Here is a 27355-nt window from a genome sequence, read left to right as displayed (position 1 = left end):
TACTTCACCGGGAAGTAGCCTCCTCCACAGCAGGGGAGGATAGCTGAGGTTCCCACAGACGGTCCCACTTGTAGACCTTCCCAGCGTTGCCTCCTAAACTACAGACATACCCTCATACTCTGCTCCTGCTGAAGCGCAACAGCACATTGCCCAATGCAGCACCCTGGTCAGTCTCAGTGGAACTACTCAGAACGGTGAAGCAAGCGGCAGGAATAACATGGATATAATTTTTCCCATGACTGCAAGTAGCAGCAGTGGCCAGAAAAGATCTTGCAGCTAAAGAAACACAGTGTAGTAGAAGACTACTACCAATAGACGAGGAAAGAGAAATATTGAGCAAACCAAGGAACAATACACCTGAATTTCTTTCATGGTCTGAGAGACAGAAAGGCATGTCTGTTTTTTTACCAGACTTTGATGACAGATCCCCAACAGTCTTTTGGTACAGATCTGTCTAGCAGGTTAAGCCTTTTAAGGTTTAATGCCTCGTGAGATGTGTTTTGAAACACCCAAAAAAAAAAAAAAAAGGCAAGCAGCCCTGTAAAGAGCAGAATCACTCCAGTTTTGCACTAAGTCAGAACACAAACTGTTTTCCCTCTAGAGACCATGTGTGCCAAGAAGGACTAGGGTCCAGCCCTCAGCACTTGAGCAGCACTGAAGTTTTCATTCTCTGGATGGAAGGTATACCACATCTGCACTGCAAACGATCAGCAAAGTTAAGAAATTGCCCTGTATGGTCAGATAAAAGGAAGTAAATACGTGATTCCTACTTACTGGAAACCTCCTGGTATCCAGTGACAAGATGTGTGGGCATGGTTCAAAGCTGCGTCGGGGAGGTTCAGACTAGATATTATGAAACGTTTCTTTACTGAGAGGTGGTCAAACACTGGAACGGGCTTCCTAGAGAGGTGGTCCATGCCCCAGGCCTGTCAGGGTTTAAGAGGCATTTGGAGAGTACCCTGAGTAACATGCTTTAACCTTTGGCCAGCCCTGAATCAGTCAGGCAGTGGGACTCTATGATCATTGTAGGTCTTCCAAGTGAAGTATCATTCATAGAAGGATATTCCTTTATACCAAAATGGCTTCACCTGAATGAACACTCCTAAAGTGAAGTTCAGGACATTCTCTTTAATTCATAAATTTTTCCTGAAATATTAGCAAGAGGTTCACACGCATTATGAGTCTGTTATTTCCAGTGCTGCCTCAACGCCTGGCTTCCAGAACTGCCCATCTTGGAACACACTTGGGCGCACTCTTACCATCAAATTTAAGGAGCTTATGGGAAAACACAACAGTCAGTGGAGACACAGTAAATTAACCCTAACAACCCGATTCTGTCTCAAAGCAAGAGTAAAACCACTCACAGCCAATGGCAATTTAGGAAAACTGGTGTTATTTGACCTTGAAACGGACTGGGAAGTTCAGGGGGTCAGCTGCCATGCCTGAAGTGAGAGGCTGAAAACATCCCACAGCCGCCTCGGGAGTCACCAGACCACCACTGCCACAGCAAGGTTCCCAGCATCCCAAATTTTACACAGGATTCCCACTTCTCATGCTGCAACCTCCGTTTCAGCACGTAGCTCTTGGCCAAACCACTACTTGCGCCGACCGCTGGTCATTCACATTGGTCGGTAAGAGACCGGTTAACAGTATGAATTTCACAAGCCTGCAATTACAAAACAGATATGAGCAAGTACTCTGTTGGCAATTAGAGCTCCAGCTTTATTTTATTTATTCTAGTATAAAAGCAGATGTTGCAGTTATTCGAAGGTTTTCACAACCTTAATTGTTGACCTTAATTGTTGTTAATCTCTCCCATGAAGTGGAGACAGACAGACGCCACCCGTATTTTGTGAGGAAGATAGTGTCCTGCGGGGTATGAGTAATAAAAGACAGCGCTGTCTGCCTTCTCCCTCCTTGTGTGAAATGCATGGGTATTGGGATTGGCTGGCAGCATGGAAGAAAAGGAACGAACGAATGACTCAGCTGTTTTATTTATTTTTTTGGAGGACACATCTGCTACAGGACTGCGCTGTGACACCAAGATTTCTTTCCCCTCCCCAGGAGCGGGTGAAGCTTCCAAGTGCCAGCTCAGGAAACGCCGTATTTAGACTTCACGACGCCTGAAACAGCTGATACACAAAGCACCCTGTCCACCTCATTGAGCATCACTCAGGCTGAAGTATTAAGAAGTGAAGTGTTGAGTTTCACGGGGCAATATTAGGTTTCATAAACAAGTTCTCAGACTGGACAAGAAAGCAGCATTTCATGATGTTCTAGGAACATTGCAAAAGATACACAAGAGCTTCCCAGGTCTTTTCCTCTGTTAGTGGGAAGCTTGCCTGAGACTTCTTGCTCAGGCATGGAAATTTTGTATTCATTCTTTTGCTGCAGAACTCAGAGACTAAGTTTTCTAACCAAGAAGTACATTCCTCTGACTTTGTTCTGCCAAGTGTACTGGAAGACGTTAACGTGGTGTCCCAGTAACTTGAGAACAGGCAACGCAGAGGAGGGACACTGAAGTTCAGAAATGAAACACAGGATGTACTGATGCTGCAACAGGCACTCCCTATAACCTAAGGCAAAAGCCTCAGAAGTCAAGATAGTGAAGATCAGTTTCATGTTTACAGTTACCTCCAAACAAATGCCCAGAGTGAACCTGGACATAAGGTTGAACCCAAAGACCAGACTGCCATCGGTTCTAATGCAAAATACAGTAAATCAAGTCCTTCCTCTCTGTTACCCCAAAACTCAACCTTAGCTGCAAACACCTTCAAAGTTTCTTGACAGAAAGAAAAGTGAGGAACTAAAACAAAAATGGTCCTTAAGAGATGTTATGTTTGTTCATAAAAAACCCCAAACAATGTCAACCTCCAAAAGTTCACCGGGCACCATATTTACACATATATATACACACACACTAAGCAACTGCTGACAGACGACACTTTAAGAGCAGCATAAAAATACTGTAATAAGTTGCTAGAATGGAAAGAATTCAGCCAAGATTTCTGAAGGAAAACAGCAAACTGCCAAGCTGTTAATTGCCATATATACCCTGTCACACCTCAATGGATTTGGACATAGCATGAAAAAATGGTACGTCAGATCAGTTTTCAGAAGCAAGTCCAAGGTAAATTCAGGGAACTGAAAAATCAGGAAGTGACTTCTTTACTGAAAGAACTAGTTAGAACTAGGTAACATGGACATGGATAATAAATAAGATGGCATGAGGAAGAGTCAGCACAGGTTTTGCAGAAGTTATGACTCAAACCTACCCAAGGTTTATGATACTGTATGGACAAAGATACATTTGGACATTACCCCTAACTAGGGACTCTTAAAAGGACCTGAGCTGCTGTGGTCTACAGGAGCGGTTCACCCTTTAATTCTTATCCTTCAACTGGGTGTTAAAGTTAGGAAGACACAAGAGTGGGTTTTTTCCCCATATAAGGGGTTTCAAGAACGACTGTAGTGGCCATTCTTTTCAATATACCCGTGACCTCTCTGAAAAGAGTCAAACAGTGAGGTGGCACAAAATTTGCTGGCAGTATGATGTGTTCAGTCATCGGAGCTGAAGCTTCATGCAGAGCTCAGTGGAACGATCTCATGATCCCGAGCAAATGGGCAACCAAAAGGGCAACACTGATTTAATTTCCACAAACTCAAGCCAACATGCAAGAAAAATAACCCTGCCTGTGTCTACTGCTGAAGTAAGTGCCAGGAGTCTGAAGTCTTGCTTGAAAGTATCATCGTAGGAAAAAAAAAAAAAAAAAAGGCAGATGATACCTCACAAGGAAATACAGTATTAGCAATTAAGGAACTGATACAAGCAAAGCAGAATCATGACAAGTCATTAAACTCAGGTAACACCCGCTTCTTGAAAACTCTGGGCTGTTACAGTATTAAAAGGGTAAAACAGAAGAACTAGAGTGCAGAGAAGAAAAATTCCTAAAGCAGAAACTAGCAGCCCTGGATCTTTCAGCACAGAGAAGAGAGACACCTGAGGAAGAAGAGGACAGGCATCTAGTCAGTTATGGAGAACACGCATAAAGTGCCCAGAGAATGACTAAGTGCTCTCAAAAGAAAGGGACAGGCAAGAGATCTGAAGTAGATCGGAAACATGAAAATCATTTCCATGGGGGTCACCAGACCCATTGATGTGTTAAAATCATAATTTAGCCTAAGCACTAGAGAAAGCTCATCAAGGAATAGCGGCCATAGCAATGGAGATGCACAGCCCAGAGAACTGCAGTGCAGCTCACCATGAAGCAGAAGGGACTAAAAGCAGAGGGAAGCTCTTTGCAAACCTTCTACCTAAGCAACTGCTACTGACAGCAGAGACACACACAAAACTGTCCTTGATTAACCCAAGGTCTGATCTGGTATGTCTACACTCATCAAGAGGAACAGTCAGAACAGTGCTCACTCTTAGGCAGATTATTGTCCTTTCTCCACAAAGGAGCCCTCTACCAACTCCATTTTCAAACAGAGAAACAGATGGAAAGGATTTTGAGGTGACCCAGCAGGCCCAGGTTCCGGCAGAAGGCAGGTTTCCGAGCCACCAGCTCTGCATTCAAGACATCGCTGTGCCCAGCTGCCAGCCCCAAGTCCCTCTGCTCCAGGTCACGTCCCCCGCCAGAGACAGCAGGACAGAGAGCTACTTGCCCTCAGCTAGGCTCATTAGCATAGCCCTTTCCCATTAATTAAGTTCACAATTCAAATTAACATCATTAATTACTTTTTTAAAAAATTAACATTCCTGGCTGTGGATTGCGGGCGCTAGACGTTAACCTAACGGGGATGGTGAAGGAGAGCTGGCGGGACAGTCACATCACAGAGGTCCAGAAGCTCAGCCTCAGCACCACCACGCTGCATCCTCCAGAAAACACTGTACCAATTTAACAGATTTGCACCTCTAACAATGTGGCACAGACCTCAAAACTACAGTTGCTAGGCATCCTCCATGTAACATTTACTTTTAACAGCAAGTCCCACAGACTGCTGCGGTGTGCAGAAGGTAGAATACATGTCGCTTGTGAGTTGACAAGCACGTGCCTAAATGCTGGCTTTCTACAACACAAAACATCAACCACTTTGCCAGAGTGCCTCTCCCACTATTTCCATGGGAATTTACTACGTCCAGGATGCAATACATTTCAGCACCGAAGATGAAAGGTGTCATTTCTACAATGGGCATTTAAGCAGTCTCTTCCTTTGCATTTCAGGCCAGGACAAGAACAAATCAAAATCTAAGACTTTAAAGAACATGAAGTTTCCTGCACAAATCTGATTAAGTCCTCCCAAAATCACAACATAAGCCCAACACCATACTGAAAGCTGTTAAGAGACCGCAACTGAGCAAGGCCTTGAACGCCTCTTATCAGCTGCTTATTTTGAATAAAACGAAAAGCTACTTTCAAAATAGCATAAGAGTCACAACACCAAAAAGATTCTGGCTTTTTCATGTTCTCAAAATAGCATGCTAGAAAGAAGTCTACAAAAATAGAAGTTTTAGGTGTATTTAGCTTTCATCTCAAGCATCCAATAGGCACAAACCTATCCAATGCAGCATTTGCTTAAGGCTTCATGAGCGTTCCCTCATCCACAACCCCATCCTGATGAGCAGCAGAGAATCGGGACCAAATGCAGCTGATCACTTGAAAGCCCTCCGAGACCAGAGGATTCAGGCGCTGGAGCACACTCGTTCCTTCCCCACCACCTCACATGCCCTGTGCACAGAGAAATTCAGATTGCTCTAACTCACTACACTGACATCCAAATGATCTAATAAAAGGTGGCAGCAAGCAGCATCACCAAAAATAAAACCATCAGAGAGAAACTACTGAAGTGTAAAGTAATGCTTTGTTTCAGATGCTTAAACATGCAAGTTATTGTCACTGTACTTCTCGACATAGGAAAGCAAGCAGCAGCAGCACATTTCAGGAACTGTACTGCCTTCTCCTCCTTCCCCAGCATCCAAACCAGGGGAAAAGTGACCATTTTCAAACCAGCCCCTCCGCTCCTTGGCTGCCCAGATTCACCCTCGCTGCGCTTCTGCGGGGCAGGGTGAAGTTTGCTCACTGCAACGCGGAGGGCATCGCGTGGCAATTCTTGCCTACCGCTCCCTGCCTTCTAGGAATCTCCCACGCCAGCCCTGAAAGATTAGAAGCTGTAATGCTATTAAACATTGCAATATCAAAATCTGAACTAAAGTACACAAAGTCTGCCTTAAGAGGAAGATTTTTTTTTTTTTTTTTAAAACCTCTGGAAAAGTGTCTAAGGAACACAGTGAGGAAGCAGCGTCAAAACTGGCAACTCTGCAAGCAAAACAGCCGAGTTTACTTGCACATTGCAGCCTGCCTGCTACTTCAGATTACTGATTGCAGAGCAAGAAGTTATTCTCTCCCTAATTGGGTCCCCGTCTAAAATAGTCCTGTTATTTTTAGTATAGTACTTAAGTATCTGAACTGTGCCCTGTACTGCCAAAGCTGGCATGCGTCCCTGGCCATACCAGGAATTCCGATATTAAACAAGAGCACACACGCCACATATCCAGGCTGACTTTTGTTCTTCTGCGTTGTCTTTAGTGGGTGACTTTAAAGACTTTGAAACCCCAACAGCCAGCCAAAAATGGCACAGGCTTTTATGCTAATTCTGCATTTAAAGCCTCTGTACCAGCTACTGTGTGACAGGAGAATCAACCCAGCAAGGAAATAGCAGAGGGCTGCGATACCACTGATTAGTTAAAGAAAGAGTCCCTGCCAAGAGCAAATGGACTCTAAGGTACAAATAGAGGATAAGAGTGGGATTATTCCACCTCCATTTTGTTTGTTATGAGTCCGTACAAGTTCTGGGGCACTGGAGGAGAGGAGAAATCCAAAATGCATCCCATAGCCCATCCCTCTTCCGTCCCCTTCCACACTGCATGTACACTATGGATAAATTTAAACTAGTCGAGGAACAAAAGGCCTGTGTTAAATATGTTTACACACAGAAGGAGGATTATGTAAGCTCTGTCTAACAAACAGTATGCTGCTTCTGCAGAAGAAATGAGAGATGATCAAAGCAAGACTCGTGCATGTTTCCAACTCAGTCTTCCCACCTTCCATCAAAGGGGTGACAACCATCCTGCAGCATGCTAATCCTGGAGCATAGAGAGCAGAACAAAATCTGAAATAGCCGCAGGCTGCTCCAACAAAGTCTACCTGCCTCCGTGAGCTTACTGCTGCTTACTTTGCGCTTTCATCGTGAGCTCGTTCTGTTAGACCAGGAAGACTAAGTTCCCATGAGGGATCTACTCTGCTCTTTTATCAAGTACTTTGCAGAAAGGAAGTCAACTCTATGAATAAAGAGCTTTCAAGACAAGATCCTAACCTGAAAGACGACTGACAGCCAACAAAAATTTGTTAGACTCTTACCACTAGACCATCTGTTCTTGAAACTGTATGTTCCTTTTCAGAAGGGTTCTTATTTTGTGAACAGCATTAGCATTGTTCACTGTCTCCTCTCTGTAAACATCCCCTTATCCAACATGCTTCTAGATCTGGTGGTAACACAGGACCAAGCCTCTAGTTTATCATATCTAGCCAATTTTGGTCCATCAGTGTATTTCAGTACTTTCTATTTTAAACTATTCTAGTCTCAGACAGCAGCAGAAGCACCATATGTAAAACCTTACATGGCTTCTGAATTATGGCTGAGCTGATCAGGGGCACCAACTAAATGATGTTCTCAAGCCCAAATCTGACAAAACCATCTGAAGTGAAGATTCAACCTTTTGGCATTTGCCCATTAACCTTTTCAATGGGTTGATTCCGGATGAAAGAACTTCCCTTTGTATTTGAAGAGAGCTTTCTGCCACTGACTATTCTCTCTCATGTCCAGTTTTTAATTGGCTTCCAGCTAATCCTCAGACCCAAGATGTTTAAGTTTTGCTGATGCCCATACATGACCAAAAGCAACCAAGCTAGTTCATCTCCCTTGCTAGCTAAAGAGGTCAAGCAAAGTCCATTCATCTGCACTTCACTAAGAGAGCAATAGCCTGAAGACAATTATTGCAATACCAAAATAAGTGAAGGTGAAGCAAGAGACATCAAAAACTCATTCTATAATTCCACAGTGATACAATAATGATTAAGGGAAAGGTCGGTCCACTCATCACTTTCTCAAGAAAGCTACAGGTAACAAGACCAAACAAAAAACCCCCTAATACTACTGATGACAGGACAGAGGAGAAAAAAAAAATGAAAAAAAAAATATAAAATCACAGATCAGACACTACTTAAAGGAATCAACTTTCTCTCAAATTAGCTGGTTGTCATGAACATGTTGAACAGTTTGGTTTTTTCTTAGAACTTCAAACCATTAGCAGTTATTTTTGAGAGTTCATAGAAGACTGACAAGGTAACAGAGGCTGGAGAATGGCAAAAAGTGATATCCTAAGAAAGTGGGAGGGGAAAGGAGTGGAAAGAAAAACCTGAAGAATGATAGTTGTTGCTTATTTGCACGTGGATTGCAATTAAACCTATCTGCTAGCACCAAGAAGAAAATAAGAGATTGAACTCAACAAAAACTGTTTGTCCATGGATAAGCCAGGTCAAACCAATTCACATCCTACTATGACAGAATAATATATTTTAGGAATATAGAAGGAGCAGACACTGCATCTTGACATTAGCAAAAACATGCAAAAGATTCAAACTGCATTCTCATGAAAAGTTAAGAGAACGTTGTCATAGTTATCAATGCAGTCACCTTATGGCAGATTTGAAAGTGACTGGATAACTGCACTGACTTATCATTTGCTCAGCGTCGAAAAAAAGGGAAACTCACAAAACAGCCTGACATGCTGAATAACCTCTGCAGAGATCTACCCTGGTCCCACACTATTCTAATACTAATGATCTAGATAATGAAGGAGAAAATGGCACTCACTAAACTTGGGGAAGCTGCTAACTTAAAGCTGCCAGCTTGCTGGAAGACTGAATTCAAAGCAAGTTTTAGAAACTAGAAAATTATTTGTTGAGAAAGCCGCAAATACCACACAGGAACGTATAGAGGAACATATGTGAGAATCGTGAAGCAACAGTTCTGTTCTACTCGTGGCTGATAAAGCTTCCAGCATGACGCTGTATCCAGTCTTCAGCAAATTTCAGAAAAGATCAACTGGAAAGAATCCATGCAAAAGCAATAGGAACATCACAGAATTAGAAAAACATGACATCTGGGAGGAAAAAAGAAAAAACAGAATGAACTTAAGCTCAGCCAAAAGAAGAGAAAGTAAGGGTCATGGTATCTTTCAAATATATGAAAGCCTGCTGCAAAGAAAGAGGGAAGTGTCTGTTCTCCATGCCCACAACTTTCCAAAGGAGAAACAAAAAAGTTTAAAAAGCAACAAAGAAGAATTAAGAAAACATTACTGGATGGAATGGCAGGGAGGGTGTGGTGTGAAGGCACTGGGGAAAGAGGAAAGAAAAACACCAAGTCAAAATTTCTAAAAGGAAAAAAAACCAATGAGTCAAGAGACAGACTGTCTGGGGAGTACGCAGAGTTTCCCCATGACGGTCACCAAACTGCCGCCAAAAAGCAGGTGTTGCAACTATACTCCGGCTCTTCATTGACTAGTTGACCTCTCTAAAGTCTCCTCTCCAGATCTAAGACTGTGCCATAAGAAAAATATGCTTAACACGGATGCATTGTCTCCTCTCTCTAAGGACATTACCCAAAATGAGAATACCAATGAGCTGCATGCCAGCCGTAACCTTCAGAGCCAAAATGTCTTGAAAGAAAAAAGAAAACACCCCCACAAAAAAAAACACTCACAAAAAACCAACCCACTGCAAACCTTAAGTGTTAAAATATCTTTTTAAAAAAAGTTTAACCCATGTACTTGCCTCTGTTGATACAAGGATCCAACTATGTCCTAACGCTACAAACAAACCAGAACCTGACAACAGAGGCACGTGGCCAACACCCTGTGGAGAGCAGCGCTGGGAATTTTGCTCTCGAGTCTCGCTCCGGAGGACAAACAGCAGAAATACCACTTTGACTCTAATGACTTGAATATTTTTTATACACTTAGCCACAATCTATGAGCTGCAGATCAAAATCTTAAGGTTTCACTGGCTGTCAAGTTTTTGAAGGGTACCAAGACTGGAGAAATTTCTTCTTCCAGAAGAGCATCAACTACACATGGTTACCCCAGCACAATTAACGGAAGCCAGTACTGCAAGGTGGAACTCTATCATTCTGCAGCTTGGCATTAACACTTACTCAGTAGCAAGTGCCTCTGGAGGTTTGGGGAGAAAAACCCAAAACCTCAATCCCTTCAATTTTTATTTTTTTTTTTAGCTCATGAATTGTGAGCATTGAGCTGTATTCACCAGCATATTCCAAACTGTGTTTGCATTTGTTCTCACTATGTAAAACCTCTGGGAGTATTCACGGGAAACAAACTCCGATTAGAAATAACTGCAAGCGATATCATCTTATTCAGCCAGTTTTCTCTCCCAGTTCCCTTCCCACACACCACAATTTGGTCTCCGCCACTGGCATCAATGGAAGCAGCTGAGGACGTGCATTTCACAAATCTCCCAAATCCACTAGTCCTGGATACAAGATTTATTTTAGTCTTTAACCATGCAACTGGAGGATATTTAAGCATGCCACAGAGGCTTAAGAGTGGCTTTGGAATTACATTTGCTTTGTATCATACAGTGTCAAAAAGACAGTGATTTGCCATCTTTTCTTGAGTATCCCAGAGTAAGATGCTGATTCAGGGAGAAATATTTTAAGGCTAGTTTGTGCAGTTTTCCTTAAATCTGACTAGATCTAACCTCTTCTTGTTTTAAGAAATAGGCATTATATGTAAATATCACAGCAACAGCAATGAGGATCCGAGACTTAAGATCAGGTTCCTATGCATGGGAGTGACCCGCTGTGGATTTAGGGGATTAGCACTAGTGCCCTTCCCTCGCTATCAGGAACGACTGCCCACTCCCCCCTCTGCATCTTTACAACCGCAGATACTGAGGTCTTGGAGCACGAGGCTGACAGTCCACAAAGGCAAAGCACTAGTCACTCCTAAAGAGTGACAGAGCTGGGGGGGCAGGGGTGGGAACTAAAAAAAAAAAAAAAAAGAAGTAGTAAAAAACCCAGTAAGTGTAGACATTTTAAGTCAAGACAGTTGGGGAGGCATTGCCATTTCATGGAATTCAGACATGCCACCGTTGGCATTCAGTGCAGAAGCATTTTTGCTCAGGCACCTCACCGTGTGGTAAACCCTGGAATTCCCGGCTGCCCAAACGGCCACCAGACCACAGAACATGGCAAATAAACATCTACTCAAAAGTGACACTTGTGGTTTAGACCAGGACTGAAGTCAGGCCAAGTTTTAGACATGAATTAGCTACCTGTATCACAAGCAGGATGTTTACCATGCATTGTGGTATAAATACTCTGTTCTCTCCCAATTTTTTTCTCCTTCTTCCTAACAATTCCTCCATGTTTGAAGAGGCAATCATTATCCCGGAGAATTTAATTTCCATGAGCTGGGACGTGGAAGTGAACGCAGAGCAATACAGCCATCACGCGGGCAAAGCACAACCCCCAGAAACAGTGAGCTTTCCCCATACAGATGCCCGACTGCGGCTCCAAGAAAGATCGTATCAATCATTTTCAGAGCCATGATTTAACCATGCTGTGACCTAAGACTCTCTCAAACCCATCACATCACCTTCACTTGGGGGGGAGGAGGAGAATCCTGCTTTGCCTTCTGTCTCCACCACACCAGAAATACCTACATGACTATGGAAATCAATTTGATTCCTTCTCCTCACACACTGCTAAGAACTGGGTGCATGGAGGGGGGTGGGAAATCTAGTCAATGAAAAAGTTGAGAGTTGTGTCAGTATTGCCCTTCTTTGTGCCTTCTCTCTTCTAGGCTCTCACCATGTCTCCCAAACTCTGTCCTTTAAAGTGTCTTTCCCTCTCCCCAACCCTTCTGCCACTTCAAAACAAACACACAAGAGCAGAGAGGTCACTTAGAAAATGTCAATCAAATCCTCAAAAGCAGACTGGAATGGTTTCTATTCTTTCCTTGCCAGTAAGCATCATAATAAAAAGCCAAAACACATTTTTAGTTCTTGTTCATGTACATCCAAAATCCAGGGTAAATTTACATTCTTAATTAAATTTTATTTCTTTAGTCAGTATTCAGTTTTTCCTCCCTAAGAATGAGATGGCTCAATCCTTTCTTACAGGAAGCAAAAGGGCAGGGAGACTTCACAGTGCTCCCTGGTGGAAGATTACATTGCAATTCAAAGCTTTATAGGTTAGGTCAGTTTTAGGATATAGCTACTCTGGGCTGCTTTGCTTTGGTTTATACAAATCCTGTTATTTCTTCATCGACCAGACAAATCATTAGAGAGATTACAGCCATGCTGCAAAATCATCTTCACTGATAAAAAAAAACATTTGCAATCCAGGCTGCACTAAGGCAACAAGGTTGTAAACAGACTCTTCTAATAAAAGTGGCAGAAAGTTATTAAGAGTCATTTAAGCTAGCTAGAGTATTTGGTTAATTTTAAACTGCTAATGGATTTCTGAGGCAACATCTTGGGTGAAAGTTGCTTTTGATAAAACATTTTCAGGCCACTGGTTTTCTCACTCACCATGGCCACAGTGTCAGGCAGCATGAGTTACCCCATTACAGCAGCATTTTCAAGGGATCCCAGAAGACCGTAGGGAGACATAACCTGAAGCTCTCTCCTCAAAGCCCCTCAGCTCCGCAGACGGCTGCAGCCCTGCAAAGCTTCCACGCTACCTCTGAGCCCAATGGCCCCCCAGCCTGGCTTGACACCGGCTCCCATTGCACGCTCTGACACGAACCGGCCCTGTGCACGTCATGTTGCCGAAAGGCTTCACTGTAAGGTCCCAAGGGTCCTGATGCAGTGTTCCACGCGTGCGGGATGCGGCATGGAAACCCCGGGTGTTCCTAAGGAACTGCCCTGCTCAGGCGCCATAAGGGGCTGTATAATAAAGTAAATATATTCAGAGTACATACTCCACTTACTAAACCAGTAAGTTTCAATTGAAACCATGCTGACAATGCCCTGATCCTGACCTGCAGAAGGACGTTTGTCACCCTGACCATGAGAAGCAATACATTCTTCCTTTCACCTTTTGCCTCTTCTTCCCACGCCACGTAAATAGTTAGCTTTATCTATGGATCAATTGTAAGGCCTCCACCACACTCCAGCATACCACTGCACTATGTCAGTGCTCAAAGATCCTTCATGAGCAAGTCTACAATATCTGTAAGACATTCCAGAAACTCTGTACCATAGACACAGTCTCTACCATGAAAACCTGCTTTAATTCAGCACAGCCCATTAACACAGTGCAAAGCACAAATGGCAAACTGGTCTTACTGCAATACTGTCTCCCCCTTGGCACACCTGTTCAGGACGCTTCCTCTTCTACTTTACAATACTGGTGCTCACCACCGACTCCAGCTCCCTGTATTTAGTCATCGCTGGGGACTTCTGGCAGTTGTGACACCCCCGAGATGCACACACCCCACCCAACCCTGAGAGAGAAATGGGGTATTTGGGTAGCCGGGAGGGGAGACAACGTGGCCACAGGACTGCTGGAAGCAGATGATGATACTGTTGAAGAAGGAGCTGCAGGGCGGCAGTCCTGGCCTCAGGACAGGAGGGGGAGCAGAGAAAGTAATTTTGGGAAAAACTGCTCTTTCTGCATAGCGAGCCAGGATTTAGAGGAGTTCGCGAGCTCCTCACAGAAAGCACACGCTTCCTTGCTTGGCCTCACAGCACTACAACTGCAGAATTAGAGGATGCTGGCAGGAAGAGGTGAACTAAAACCAGTTACTGGATGAAAGCATCATTGCCCACAGAGCGCAATGACTTATGGCTCAACCATAGGTTTAGGCAAAAATTCACTCTGACCACACAGCTTGAACATAGATCTGTACTCAAAACATTGACTTTAGACAAGCCGCAGTTGCACACGGGAAGAAAGCTTCAGTCCCCGCACACTTTAAATAAATAAAGAAGAAGCTGTCCCATGGATGCTCCTCTGGCTGGATGAGTCTTCTCTGAGTCACTGCCAAAGTCAGTACAGATATGACATGGCTGAAGTCAAGCATACAAGTTGGCCAGATACCCTGAGAAGAGGAAGAAACTTGGCATTTGTATGCAACTGTGTTAGTGTGCCCATAAAATTACTTCTCATTCATTACTTCCTTCGTCTCAATAGCCCCAAAACCTAATACAGCTATGCAAAGCAATTGAAGCATTATGAGTAGTATTTGTTATAAAATCTGAACTTTGTTCAGCAGCTGGTATAGAGTGCTTGAAGTAGAACACAGGGGATGGGGAGAACATTTAACATGTGTTTTGTCACTCTCCAAATGACTTTGCAAAAGACAGAAACTGTTTTTAGACGGAGGCAGACCCCTGTAATGAATGCTCAGAAAAGATCTCTTCCTCAGTCCATTCAAGAGTTCATATATAATGGAGTTGGTACCCAGCCAGAAAGTCTGAGCTAGTCAATTAGCTCAAACATTTTTATGTTAAAATTATGCAAAAAGCCAAACAGAAATGTTTCTGAACAGAAATGCCAGTCACTGCTGTGCAATCCAGAACACAAAACCCCAAACTCTGGGTCTTCCCAAACTCTGTTTGGTGAAACAATGGAAAGTCGTGACACGTCACCTTGCCCCCAAAATGATTCCACATTTACCACAGACAAGAACAATAACCAAAATTACTAAAGAACTTACTTTGGTTTTCAGTTTGCAAGGTGGTTTGGGTTTTTTTCAGGCTAAAGCATACTAGCTTTAGCAAGGCTGAGCAATTCGCAGCTCTGTCCGAGGCAGCCCCTCACGAGTCACAGGAGTTTATGGGTGAGATCTGCCCAACAGCCACCTCTAGTGCCTTGATTTGACTTTGGATATAAACCCCTCCCGATCAGAGCAGAGCGGCTGAACCAGCTCACAGGCAGCTCTGAGACTGGGAACAGCCAAGACGTTCCAGGAAAACACATTTTGGCTGGTAACTGGCCTGAAACAAGTATGCTTTACTATGTTTCAGGGCAAGTCAGTCAAATCTCCAGTGCTCCTCACAGCACTGTCATAAGTATGAACAGCTATTACGCTTGATATTTCTCATAATATGAATAATGATGGATTTATTACCAGTTACTTCCTCAGTTGCTCTGGTTTATGACGATCATATAATAAAATACAGCTACGCATACCTTACATAATCTTCTGAAACTGTTAAGGTGCTATTTTTATCTTCTTTTAGTGTACAAGAGCAATAGTAACATTTTTGTTATGACCAAGTTGCTCAATAAAAAACCCCACCTAGCACTGACACATTTGATATTCATTTGAAGAAAACAACCCAACACCACATGTCCATTTTCTTAAAAAAAAAAAAAATTAAAACCAACATGAATAAAGACACCACTCAGATTCACATTTCAGGGCAGCATACAGATCAGACACAAAGTTAACATCAGTTCTTTTCCCTAAACTCACACATTGTAGAAAACTCCCTTCAACAGGTAAACCTTGCAAATACAGACGGGCCCTGCAAAGCCAGGTCTAGTCTTGAGCTTGTTTGCTTGTGTGACTCTGTAACATTTGATGGATTTCACAGAGAAAAATCCTATGTTGGTGTGTTGGGTTTGCGTGGCAGGGTTTTGGTGGTGGGGGGGCTACAGGGGTGGCTTCTGTGAGAAGCTGCTAGAAGCTCCCCCCTGTGTCTGATAGAGCCAATGATGCCAGCCGGCTCTAAGACGGGCCCGCCGCTGGCCAAGGCCAAGCCAATCAGCACCTCTGTGATAACATATTTAAGAAGAAGAAAAACACTTAGAGAGAGAGCTTTTGCAGCCGGAGAGAGGAGTGAGAAGATGTAAGAAACTCTGCAGACACCAAGGTCAGTGCAGATGGAGGGGGAGGAGGAGCTCCAGGCGCCGGAGCAGAGATCCCCCTGCAGCCCGTGGGGAAGACCATGGTGAAGCAGGCTGTCCCCTGCAGCCCATGGAGGAAGGATGAGGGGGTGTAGAGATTCCACCTGCAGCCCGTGGAGGACCCCACGCCGGAGCAGGTGGAGGCACCTGAAGGAGGCTGCGGCCCGTGGGAAGCCCACGCTGGAGCAAGCTCCTGGCCGGACCTGTGGACCCGTGAAGAGGGGAGACCACGCCAGGGCAGGTTTGCTGGCAGGACTTGTGACCCCGTGGGGGACCCCACGCTGGAGCAGTTTGCTCCTGAAGGTCTGCACCCCGTGAGAGGGACTCCATGCTGGAGCAGGGGAACGATGAGAGGAGTCCTCCCCCTGAGGATGAAGAGGCGGCAGAAACACCGTGAGATGAACTGACCGTAACCCCCACTCCCCATCCTCCTGTGCCGCTGAGGGGGGGAAGGTTGAAGCCGGGAGTGAAGTTGAGCCCGGGAAGATGGGAGGGGTGGGGGGAGGTGTTTTAAGAGTTGATTTTATTTTCTCATTCCTCTACTCTGTTTTGCCTAGTAATAAATTAGATGAATTACCTCTCTAAGTTTGGTCTGTTTTGCTCGTGACAACAATTAGTGACTGATCTCTCCCTGTCCTTATCTCGACCTGCAAGCATTTCGTTATGCCTTTTCTCCCCTGTTTAGTGAATGAGGGGAGTGAGAGAGCGGCTCTGGTGGGCACCTGGCCTCCAGCCAGGGTCAACCCACCACAGTCGGGTCTTCAAAAAAATCAGTAGGTTTCCCTGGCCAAGCTGACTCAGCAGTCTGCTGCTACTGAAAGGAGAGGGGACTCATTCGTCTCTTTCCTATTTCTTTCCCCTCCTTTACGTGGAAGGGCACCTCACCTCAGCTGCCCCACCACACGCTTCCAAGAGTTGATCCCACACTCTCTAATCCAGAAGAAAATGAATTTCAGGCAAAAAAAAAGCGTACACAAGACACCTTTCTACTCCATCATGAACATGTACAGTGAACAGCCATGATGGCCCAAGGAAAGAGACCCAAACGCTCTGACAAAAATGACATCATCTTTTGGTAGCAGTGGGCTCTTAGTATGGCCCACATCTTTTTAGAAATTAAGACCTGCTTCTCTTCCAGGGGAAAAGTTTCATTACCTCTTCACATTGCAGATTTTTCTCAACAGAAATTTGTATTTCAGCACACTAAGAACAGAAAAAGTGACTTGTATCACTGATGGCTGCGCTGATGGCTAGCTGTCTCCCTGAAGCGCTACCAAAAGCTGCCAAATTGACCCAATAGGCTACTTCACATAATCTACAGAAATATCACCCTAGCTTATCTGAACTTTAAATGAGACAGATATGGGGAACAAACCTTATAAGGAAGAGTTGGACATGAAGGGCCCCAGAAGTTCTCAGAGCCAAATACAAGAAAGACTAAAAGTCAGGCTGTTACAACACAGGACTCCTTCATTCACTTGCTTTTCAAAGTTGCCCATTTTCCAAACACCCATGAGAACTTCTCCCACTGCTGGGAAGAGGAGTTGAACAACTAAACCAGGATACGTTTACCAAAATTAGCTAAGGGTAAGACTAGCAAAGCTTCTTGCAATGCCATTCTCCTACCAAAGACTATCAGCAGTACTGTTTTCTAAAGGACACTGGGGGACAGCAGCGGGAGGGAAGTTACTGGACCACAACTCAACCAAGTGTTGCAAATGCCATCACACACCTGAACTCATCCTGTCATACACAGCACCAGCTGCAAGATTCTTTGCAATGCTCCCCTGACTTTCCACATGTTAACAATGTAATCCGCCTTTGCTAGCAAAGAACTCCAGAGATTCTTCCTTTTACCACCAGCTCTAGAACAAAAAATGGATGCTGAATGCAAAACAAGCTTGAGCACGCATCAGAGATGCCAGCAACCCAGTGTTTGCTCTGCCCTCCTACAGCTCGTGTCGTAGCCCCCGTGCTCAATTCTCCTGAAGCCTTTTAGAAAAAAAAGCCCCCAAAGCCTCTTCTGAAACCTTTCATATGTTAAAAGTCATGACTCTGTGTAATGTTATAATAGCCTACCAGTAAAGAACATCAAAAGCTATCAGTTCTTGAAAATCATGTATAATCTGTGACATTCTATTTTGATCATTTCTAGAGCATAATAATGGGATATGATGATTGCTTTACCCTTAGAGGGCCTTCATTAAGAACCATCATTTAAAAACAAAAACTAAAGCTAGGTGCCCAGCAGCCAGGGAAGAAAAACAAAACAAAACAAAACAAAGGAAACTTTCAACCTCAACTTTTTAGACTTCAGGATTCCTAGAATGAAACATTTAATCACAGCAGAAAACAAAAGAGAGACTTAAAAGTTGGTGAGCTCTTTCCTAAAGTGTTAAAAATGCATGCATTTCTGTGTCTAGATTACAGATGCTGATGGCAAATCTGACTCCAGCATAAGATGCAGCAGCAAGTAGTACTTTGTCCTCACAATTGTGCTGCACTGATACTTTTCTCTTGGAAATTGTTTTGTTTACTACACTCCTTGCTGTGACCAAGTACAGTAACTGGAACATCACAGTTAGAGCTGGACAGGGAAAACAAAAGCAACCTGACCCACTGAGAAAGCGTCTGCCAGCACTTGAGCCATTGTTCTGCAAAATATCAAGGCTTGAATTCTGACATAATCCCCTGACATGTCGGGTGATGTCAGCACAAGCAGCTATTAGAATGAAGAATGATCACCCACAAGACATTAATTTGGGAAGAATCAATGGCCTTGTAAAACATATTTCTCCCTTAACATTCTCCTAAATGGACTTTAATACCTTTGAGCCAGAAGGGAAAGCAAGCCTTTTAAGAAAGGCTTGGCACTAGACAAAAATATGACAAGCTTCTGAATTTTTAGCTTTTCCAGCTCCTTGAAGTTTAATTCCACACTTGTGCTTTGATATAATAAAAGCTCCTCATTCCTTTCCAAGGATGCTCAGAGCTTTAACGGTACACCAAGCAAGACCAACCTACAGATTTTACCTTCCCCCAGTCCTTCTCACCCCCTCTCCAAATTCCCATTTAAGGAGAGAGAACATTCTCCTATCTGAATTTGTACCTAGTAGTTTGGCAAAGATGAACATCATGGGAAAAAGAAAAGAAGGGAGGGGTGGGGGGGAACACAAGGAAAAAAATCACTTCCCTATTTTTATTTCAGCTCTTGAAAGCCTCTGGTCTGATCCTTTCCAATATATAACTATCTTGTCCTACCGTCTTCCATTAAAATCAAGACGTGGAAAATTTTCTATTTCCTTTTCTAAAGGATCTAAATACCTGCTGCCAGTGAGTTTTGGAATCTAAAGCACTCTAAAAACATATGAACCATGCAGAAACACAGAGCCTAGTTGCAACTCCCTGACCATGAATACGTTTAAATGTCAAACCATTTTGTAGCAGGAGCATCTGACCTGAAAGAGATTTGGGTGACACTTCAAGGATTCCTTTCCTCACGGTTTCAAAACTAAAAGTAGCACCTGAAGGTAACCTAGAAATAAAGCTAACTGAAGGGAAAAAAGAGCTTCTGAAAACTGTGCTGTGAACCAACAACATGAGTTAGGACAGAGCAGCAGCCACTTGATCAAGTCATCAGAAAGGCAGAATTTAGATCCCGGGCATTGAAAGAAGTTTCCAAGTGTTCATCAAGTGCTAATCTCTACCATGAAAAGAGTCTACAGACTTACAGCTTCTCCCTGCTTATTGATTTTCTCACCAGGGATGCATAATGGAAGAATGATACTGGTGTCATGGAGTATTATCCATCCTTACTTATGCACAGCCTTCAGCAACCACAGGCTCAGCTTCACAGCAGCCACTCTGTTTCTCCAATGTCTCTGTTGACACAAATTCTGCAGCAGTAAGCGTGAAGGGAGCGTAGAGACCACGCTCTGAAGTTTACTTTGTGAACAAATGTAGAAATCCCCACCACTGCTCAGCAGGAGAGTTCCTTCCCACTGGTATATAGGTTTATTCCGATGGGATGGCATGGCATTTCCTCTGCAGTTTGCCTGCCAGGAAAGTAACTTCCTATTTTTGTCCTTTTGAGAACTAGTAGAAGCTGGCATTGATGGAGGCTAGGAAGAATCAGAGGTTGGTTTGCTAGTGGTTTAACCAAACATGTGTTTACAATTACCCCATTCATCATGACCTGCCTGTGTAAAACTGCCTTTTTGGAATTTGCCCATGTTCCTTGGGTTTGGCCTCCAAAAAAGCTGAAACAGACTTGCTAAGAAATACATTGTTTGAATAGTACTGCTAGAGAAACAGGACTGTCCAATAGTTAATACTATAATCATTAACGTAACTGTTGGGCATTAAGATCAACATAGCTGCTCAACTTGTTGCTGTTGGCCTAAGGATGACAGCTTAGCAGCAGGAGGGTAAGATAATGGAAAAACCTCTTGCAGTCTTCCCCTGGAGTCCAACAAAAGAGTACAACAGAAACAGGACACCACATTTATTTCTCTTTCTTTACAGTATCTGCCCACAAGAAGAGAATGCGGAGATGGTCACAGTGTTCCCAGCTAACTTGTCCAGGGCACTCATCACGTCTGCACCCAAGGACCGTGACTATCACCACAGTCCCAAAGCTCTTCTAAGAAATACACTGCACCGTATAATTAAGACTTGCAACTCCCCTCTCCCCGATACTTACTTCGGGAAAGAATAAGCAGAGTCTGTCCTACCTTCATGTGGTAAAGAGGAAATTTCTCACTGCTGATCCTTCCTCCAAGAGGTCTAACTATTCTAGCAAACAAGACTTATCCCATCATACCCAAAACAGCATAATCTCAAAGTCAGCAGTCTTCAAAGCTGCAAGAGCTCCAAGACAGACATGTTTCACCTCTCTCAGTATCAATGAGATAATCTAGACACATGGCATGAAAGTCTATGACAGATCTAGTCTAGCAATCTATGAGCTTCATACCACCTGTAATTTTACTTTATAAAGAGAACTACACACTTTCCTCTCTCCAAAGTTATCATTTGATACCCAAAGATATAAAGACTTACAAAAAAATGACTTATCAGAGGTTTCCAAAAGGCTTTGGGAAGGAAAAGATCCCTCACACTAACTTACAGTATTAGTCACATGCTGTATTATCCATCCTGCTGGAGGAGGTCTCCTACTCTACTAAAAAGATCACTCACTTAGAACAACCAGCGTTCATGATGGCCAGCTTTTGCTGTAGCCATTCAGGAGTGGCAACCTGCATCACCCCATGGGTTAACTAATTGGGATGCAATTAGCAGGTTTCATTAAAAACTCTCTTGGCTTGTAAATGAGCATTAATGTTGGGTTTTGAAGAACCCACATGATTCATCCTGTCTATATTTTTGTTCAATCCACACTTGAGTCTCTGATCCTTTCCACTGTGGGTAGTTTGCCTGCAAAAACCCAAGCAGCCACATAGCTATCGCCACCTTCTCCTAACAGAAAATGACTCACCCAGGGCTCAAAATCTCACACTTTCATGAGTGTCTTCCAACACTCATGAAGTTTTCAAGTTCATTCGCAGCACTGGCTCTTCACCGTTAAACAGAAATCACTGGTCTCTTCTGTTACAGAGTCCATGAAAGACAGAACTGTTCACAAGGTCACTACTCTAAAGCAGGGCTTGAACTTGGCAATGCCTTCAGTCCTGACAGCTGTGGACATTTGCCCTGCATGAACTGATCCATCTGCAACCTATGAAAGACCCTAGGAAAGCAAAGAGGGAGATGAGTTTTCAGGCAATGGATGCACATCAGTGTGAATGTGAAGATCTCTTAGAATGAGAGTTTCACGATAGCTTGGCACTGATAGTGACCAACTTCATGAATCCTTCAATCTTCAGTGCTCCTACGCGCATCAAAAGTCCAAAAGCTGCTAGAAACCACAAATACTACCACTTTCAGATGAAAGTGCCTGTATGAAAAAATGTAGTGCCTGTCTCTCTCTCATCAGGTATCTGCTGAAGAGACAGTACCCAGGGGAATAAAGCATGCCAGCAAAGGGACTGCAGAGTATATCCAACCAGATCTCAAAGTCAGGCTATTCTGTTTCATCACTGAAGAGATTAACAGTTTGCTTGTAGACAGCATGCCTCACACTGACCAACAATCTTCTTTTATGCCGTACTCGTAGTGGAATCTGGCTTCCTTGGATAGTCCTCTCTACATCAACAACGCAACAGAGGAGCCATACCGAGCTAATGGGAAACCTGCTGTCCAAAAAGATCATCCAATCCAACAGATGGCATGGGAATATGAAAGACCTGGCACAGGACTAGTTCAGAAGTGCACAGCTCAACAAGTATAAAGAAAAGTCAATGAGGTGACATCTGTTTACTTGATTATATTAGGTTTCATAACAACCACTGATTTGGGAGAAAAAGTGATGGGAAACAAGACTACTTTGCCACATCCAAGTTTAGGTTGCAAAATGCTCTCCTGACCAGTAGGCAGTGCAAGGATAGCAAACCTGTAAATAAAATTCAACGCTTATAAGAGGATTCCTTGGCAACCTCATAATTCCTAAAAAGATTGTGGAGTTTCACCTTTTAGGAAAAGGATCTCCCTTCCTAAATTTCCCTAGGTGAAGAGTTGCAACTGGTATATATTGGATATGCCCAGGAGCAGGTCCAGTTTCCAAGAAAAACAATCCTAACTTCTTAACCTGCTTTCCTACAGAAGGAGGCTTATGCAATCACACTGTAGCCAAGCCATTTGGCAAGTTTTGTGCAAGCCCGACAGAGGCAGAGGTCTCGAGAGTTATCTTCCTTGTTTGTGACAACAGCGGGCCAGGTGGGCACACGGAAGAAAAGCTGCACTGGGAACCAGCATCAATATCCTAGTAGTTGGAGCAAATCCAAACAAAACCAGGGTTCTTTAGTCTTAGTTTGGACAGAGACGCTGGCTTAAAATGAAGAAAAGCATTTCCCCTCAACCCCACTAATAAAGTTCACGTAGATGTTTAGCCAGCATAAACTGGTAAGGTTTTTGCGCCACAGTGTTTGCTGTAAACAGTGAGATTTTTACCTGAGCAGATACTTAAGTGCATCCTAAAAATGCATACCACTGGTCATCAAAAGGCACCTCCTTCATCTCTTCCCTCTCCCCAGCTTCCAGGTCTCTGAAGAAGCACCGAGTACACTTCCCCCTCACACACTTCCTGAGCTTAGCTAGTCTAAAAAGTTTTGCCTAGAAATCTGGCCTCATTTAGCATCATCACCATAAACCTCCATAACCACACGTACGAGGGCATGGCAGAAGGGAAGAAAGGAGCAACAGCACGGTCCCGCCCGGCGTGACACTACCTGGGAGCCCCCCGGCCAGCCCACTGCCACCGCTACCCGCACCCAGGGAAGCTGCCGGTGCCTCACAGTCTAGAGGGACATCTGTTAGTTCGGTGCTGTCAGAAAACAAACTCCCAGCGCAACACTCCCATGCTGCTGGCAGAAGTGGCGCATGACCCAGCTATGCCTCTCCTCTGCCAGCTGGGAACTCCCCGTCTTGGAAGGATCCCTTCGCCAGAGAGATCCAAATACTTTTCGCCCATTTACACCCCAAGCGCGGCTGAGAACACAACCAAAGATTTCTAAAAAACCTTTGTGACAATTCTTGCTGAAGTCATTTAAGCGCTCACAAGATAGACGGCTGCAAATATTTGTTTTATTCACAGAGCTCATGGTATATGCTTAAGCAGAACTGAAATGCAGAGATTCATTTTGCACTTAGGCAGTGCTTTTGGACTACATAATAAAAACACAGGAATACACTACCGAAATCCAGGTGTGGCTGTATCTGAGGATGAAAGCCAACTCACACAGTGGTAAGGGAGGGGATATTTTGATTAACAAAACCAAGGAAAACCATGGAAGTACCACAAGATCTTTAACATGTAGCCAGGGCAAACAAGACCTACTTTAAGAACAAATAAAGTCCAAGTGAAGAAAATAAATCAGAGTGTAACATGGTAAAATGATCACTGGAGGCAAGCATCAGGGTCTGCTGCTCCATCAGTTTACCATTTGCAATAAGGCTACTAAACATTGCTCTTCAGGCTTTATTGTTTGCTCTATGTTGTGCTGAATTTTAAAGAGTTCTGCCTTGCAGAAAGAAAACCCGAACAGCCTTGATATTAGCATATAACTGTACAAAGATAGCCAGAGGAATATGGCTCTGGAACAGCTCTCCCTCTTCTGCTCTGCTGTGAGGTAAGCCCTCCAGAATGACCAGCGCTGCATGGGAAGAGCACCCTTCCCCAGCCCCAAAATGATCATGAAGCACAGCCAGAGCTGCCATTTAAACTTTCAAGCATATTTCCTTTTTCCATGCAGGTTTTCTAATCTCCATGCATTTGCGGTGGGTTTTTTTTTTTTAACCTGTCCTCATAACTGACTCCTTTTAATCCTAGGATTAGCCTTGTTGCCCTTCTCTGTACCTTTTCTAGAGCTTTAAGTACAACTAGTCTCTAGACACAGGAATAGATCCAGTTGGAGTGTTAACGCATCATCGCTGCATGTCCTACAAAGTCTCTGTTAAAATGAGTAATTGCTCAGTACCTTTATGAGGCAACACAATTTCAACTGTCCCTCAGAAGTACAATTTGAGGTGGTAGCTACCCATGTCCCTCCTATCCCCCTCTCACTTCCCCCTCCAACCCTGAATTCATTCCTCTTTAGTGAAGGGAAAAGCAAACCACGTTCTTAGGGACTGTTTTAGAAAACCTGATCAATGCTGTTTTGACATACCAGCAACACATGTTCCCCTTTCAACAAATGGGAGCATTTCAGGCAGACCACCACTTCAGATGGAGTGGGGCTCCGGGCTGCTGAATCAGCACTTTCCATCCTGCTGGCAATACAGAGTTATGCGACGCTTCAAAGGAAAACGGGGGGAAAGGCGGGGGGGGGGGGGGGGGGGGCTGGCACTTAAGCAACAGAAGCGGGCAAGAGGATTTTGCAGTTCATCTGCCAAACCAATTAACTGCAAACTGTTCTTATAAAGATGCCACAGTTTCAGCTTGCAGTACCACAGTTATACAATGAGAGAGCCATGCGTGCGCGGCTCTTCCCGGCGGGGAGCAGAGGCAGGAGAAACCGAGTACTCCCCCCGATTTCGGGTCTCCTGGGCTAGCGAGGGGCTAGCACGGCCGGGGGAGGAGGAGGAGGAGTAGGAGGCGGCGCGCAGGGCTGCTCTCCCGCACACGGCTTCCCGGCTGCCGCCGCAGATCCGCACAGCGGATGAGCAGGAAGGTGGCAGCACTCCCGGGTGGCATTTCTGCAAACTGCCCATCCGCCAGCCCTCCCGCAAACATGAAACGGCGAGGGGGGGAGACACGGGGTGTGTGTGGCGGGGGGAGTTTCGGCAGCACCGCCAGCAGTTGGCGGGGCAGGTCTTCACCCACTTCCAGCGCGGAGCGACGGGAAAGCCCGGCTCCCGGCACCGCTGGGGAGAAGCACGGAGCAGGCGAGCACACAAAACGCGGCAAGGAAGCCCCGAGCCGGGGCAAAGGGCCGCTCCCCCGAGCCCGAGTAGCCGCCGGCCGCCCGGCCCCAGGGGCTCCCTGCCGGGCGGCGGGAGGTGCGCGGGGGGCGCTCCCCGCGGGCACGGGGGACTCGCCGGCGGCCCCAGGAAAAGGAAGTTTGCTTTCCTCCTCCTCCCACCGGCCTCCACCACCGAGGAGCCGGCGAGCCCCTACACACACTCCGGCCTCCCCTCGGTGTGGCTCCCTAAGGGCAGCAGCCGCCGCCGCCCCCCGCCCTGCGCGCCCCGCACCGCCCCCCAGTCCCTTACCTGCTGGGCGGCCGGCCGGCCGGCACCCTCCCTGCCTGGCGCCGCGCACCCGCCAAGTTTCGGGCGGGCGCAGGGGGTCGGGGGAAGGGTCGTGCGCGGCGGCGGGGACGGGAGCGCGGGTGGGGATGAGGGGGTCCTCCAGGCGGCGGGGTGGAGGGGGCACGGGCGGGGAAGGGCAAGCTCTGAGAGCCACGCGCCTCAAAACCAACAAAAAACTAAAATAAAAAATTAAAATAAAAAATGCAATTAAAAAAGCAAACAAAAAAAAAAGGGGGCAAAACACACCCAACGCGCAGGGAGACGTTCGCGCCTCCGCAAGGCAGCCCCGAGCTGCAGGAGGGATCTGCGGAAAAAACTTCTGCCTGCCTGCCTGCCTGCCTGCCTGCCTGCCTGCCTGCCCGCCCGCCCGCGGCGCCGCCGCTGCTGCCGCTGCTGCTGCTGCCGGTGCTAACGGCGCCCCGCCGCCACCGCGCTCGCGCCCCGCGCCCAGCTGACTCCCGGCAGCGCCCCGCCCCGCCCCGCTCCCGCCCCCGCCGCACGCAGCCGCAGCCCGGCCCGCGCCCCGCCGCCGCCGCCGCCGCCGCCGCCCCGCCGAAGGCAGGGGGCGGCCGGGAGCCCCGGCGGCGGCGGGCGGCTGGGCTGCGGCGCCCCTCCCGGGGAGAGAGGGACTGGGGACGGCGGGTTAGGAGGCTGTTAGGGGGCTTCCTACCCCCTAACAAAAGCTCACCCACAGGTAGCGGCGGCACATGCTTTTGTTGGGGGGGGGACACGACTTTTTTTTTTTCCTTAAAATAAAGCCAGCAGAGCAGCCAGGGGCATCTCCAAACACGAGACATTCGTGCGCGGATTTTTTCATTAACCTCATCTGCCCAGCCTGTTCTCACATTTTTCCCCCCCGAAACTAGCCAGGGCGGGAAGGTGCCCCAGCTCTCCTCCCTGCGCTCCCGGTAGCAGCGAGCAGGCGCTCGGCGTGCACCGGCGGTAAGGTGGGCTATTCGGAGAGCTCTTCTGTATTGCAAAACGCCCTTATCTGCCTGGATCCTCACGCTGCCACCAGCACTCCTACAGACGGCTGCTTCTAACTTCTGCGCAGTGGGACCTTTGGTATTTCACTCTCTGGATCACCAGAGCTCTACTGTAGCTCCCAGCAATCCTATTTGCAAGTAGCTTGCAAATAACTTGGACTGGGAAAAAGCTCTTTTAGGAGAAGTGAAGCAGCACGCTTCCCTAAGAGCTACTGTTTTAAAGCTCATAGACTTCAACGCAAGCTGCTGCGCTCTGGGAGGAGAGGAATATTCTGTTTGCCAGATACAAAAACACGTCTCGTAAGAAGTGGTCAGCACTATAAAAGGAAATCAAGTCCAAGGAGAAGCGGGAGAAATCTCTGGGCTTTTCCTCCTGAGACAGATGCGCGTACGCTAATGGCAGCATTGCGGCTGAGCGTCCGCGCTGAATGTATTTTGAAATGTAACACGATACCTTCCTCGCTCTTGCTCGCTCTTCCTCCGTGGCTCTTCTTTACTGTATT

General features: G+C 45.7%; 1 protein-coding gene across 6 annotated transcripts in view; it reads right to left on the bottom strand.

Annotated features, from left to right (window-relative positions):
* The window catches only part of GRB10 (growth factor receptor bound protein 10), a 152030-nt gene extending 125711 nt beyond the window's left edge, over positions 1–26319 (bottom strand). For 2 of the 6 annotated variants that reach the window (XR_008575690.1, XM_054814978.1), the window contains exon 1: positions 25828–26207. The gene's annotated coding sequence lies outside the window, so the exon portion shown is untranslated. Of the gene's footprint in view, positions 1–774; positions 797–25827 lie in introns of those variants that run through there. The other 4 variants (XM_054814972.1, XM_054814976.1, XM_054814973.1 and 1 more) reach the window with 3 other exon arrangements.
* Positions 26320–27355: the final 1036 nt, after the last annotated feature.

This window comes from Grus americana, chromosome 2 (genome assembly GCF_028858705.1).
Source record: "Grus americana isolate bGruAme1 chromosome 2, bGruAme1.mat, whole genome shotgun sequence".
Classification (NCBI taxonomy): domain Eukaryota; kingdom Metazoa; phylum Chordata; class Aves; order Gruiformes; family Gruidae; genus Grus; species Grus americana.
Note: the sequence above shows the minus strand (reverse complement) of the source record. Positions and strands in the feature narration are given on the sequence as shown.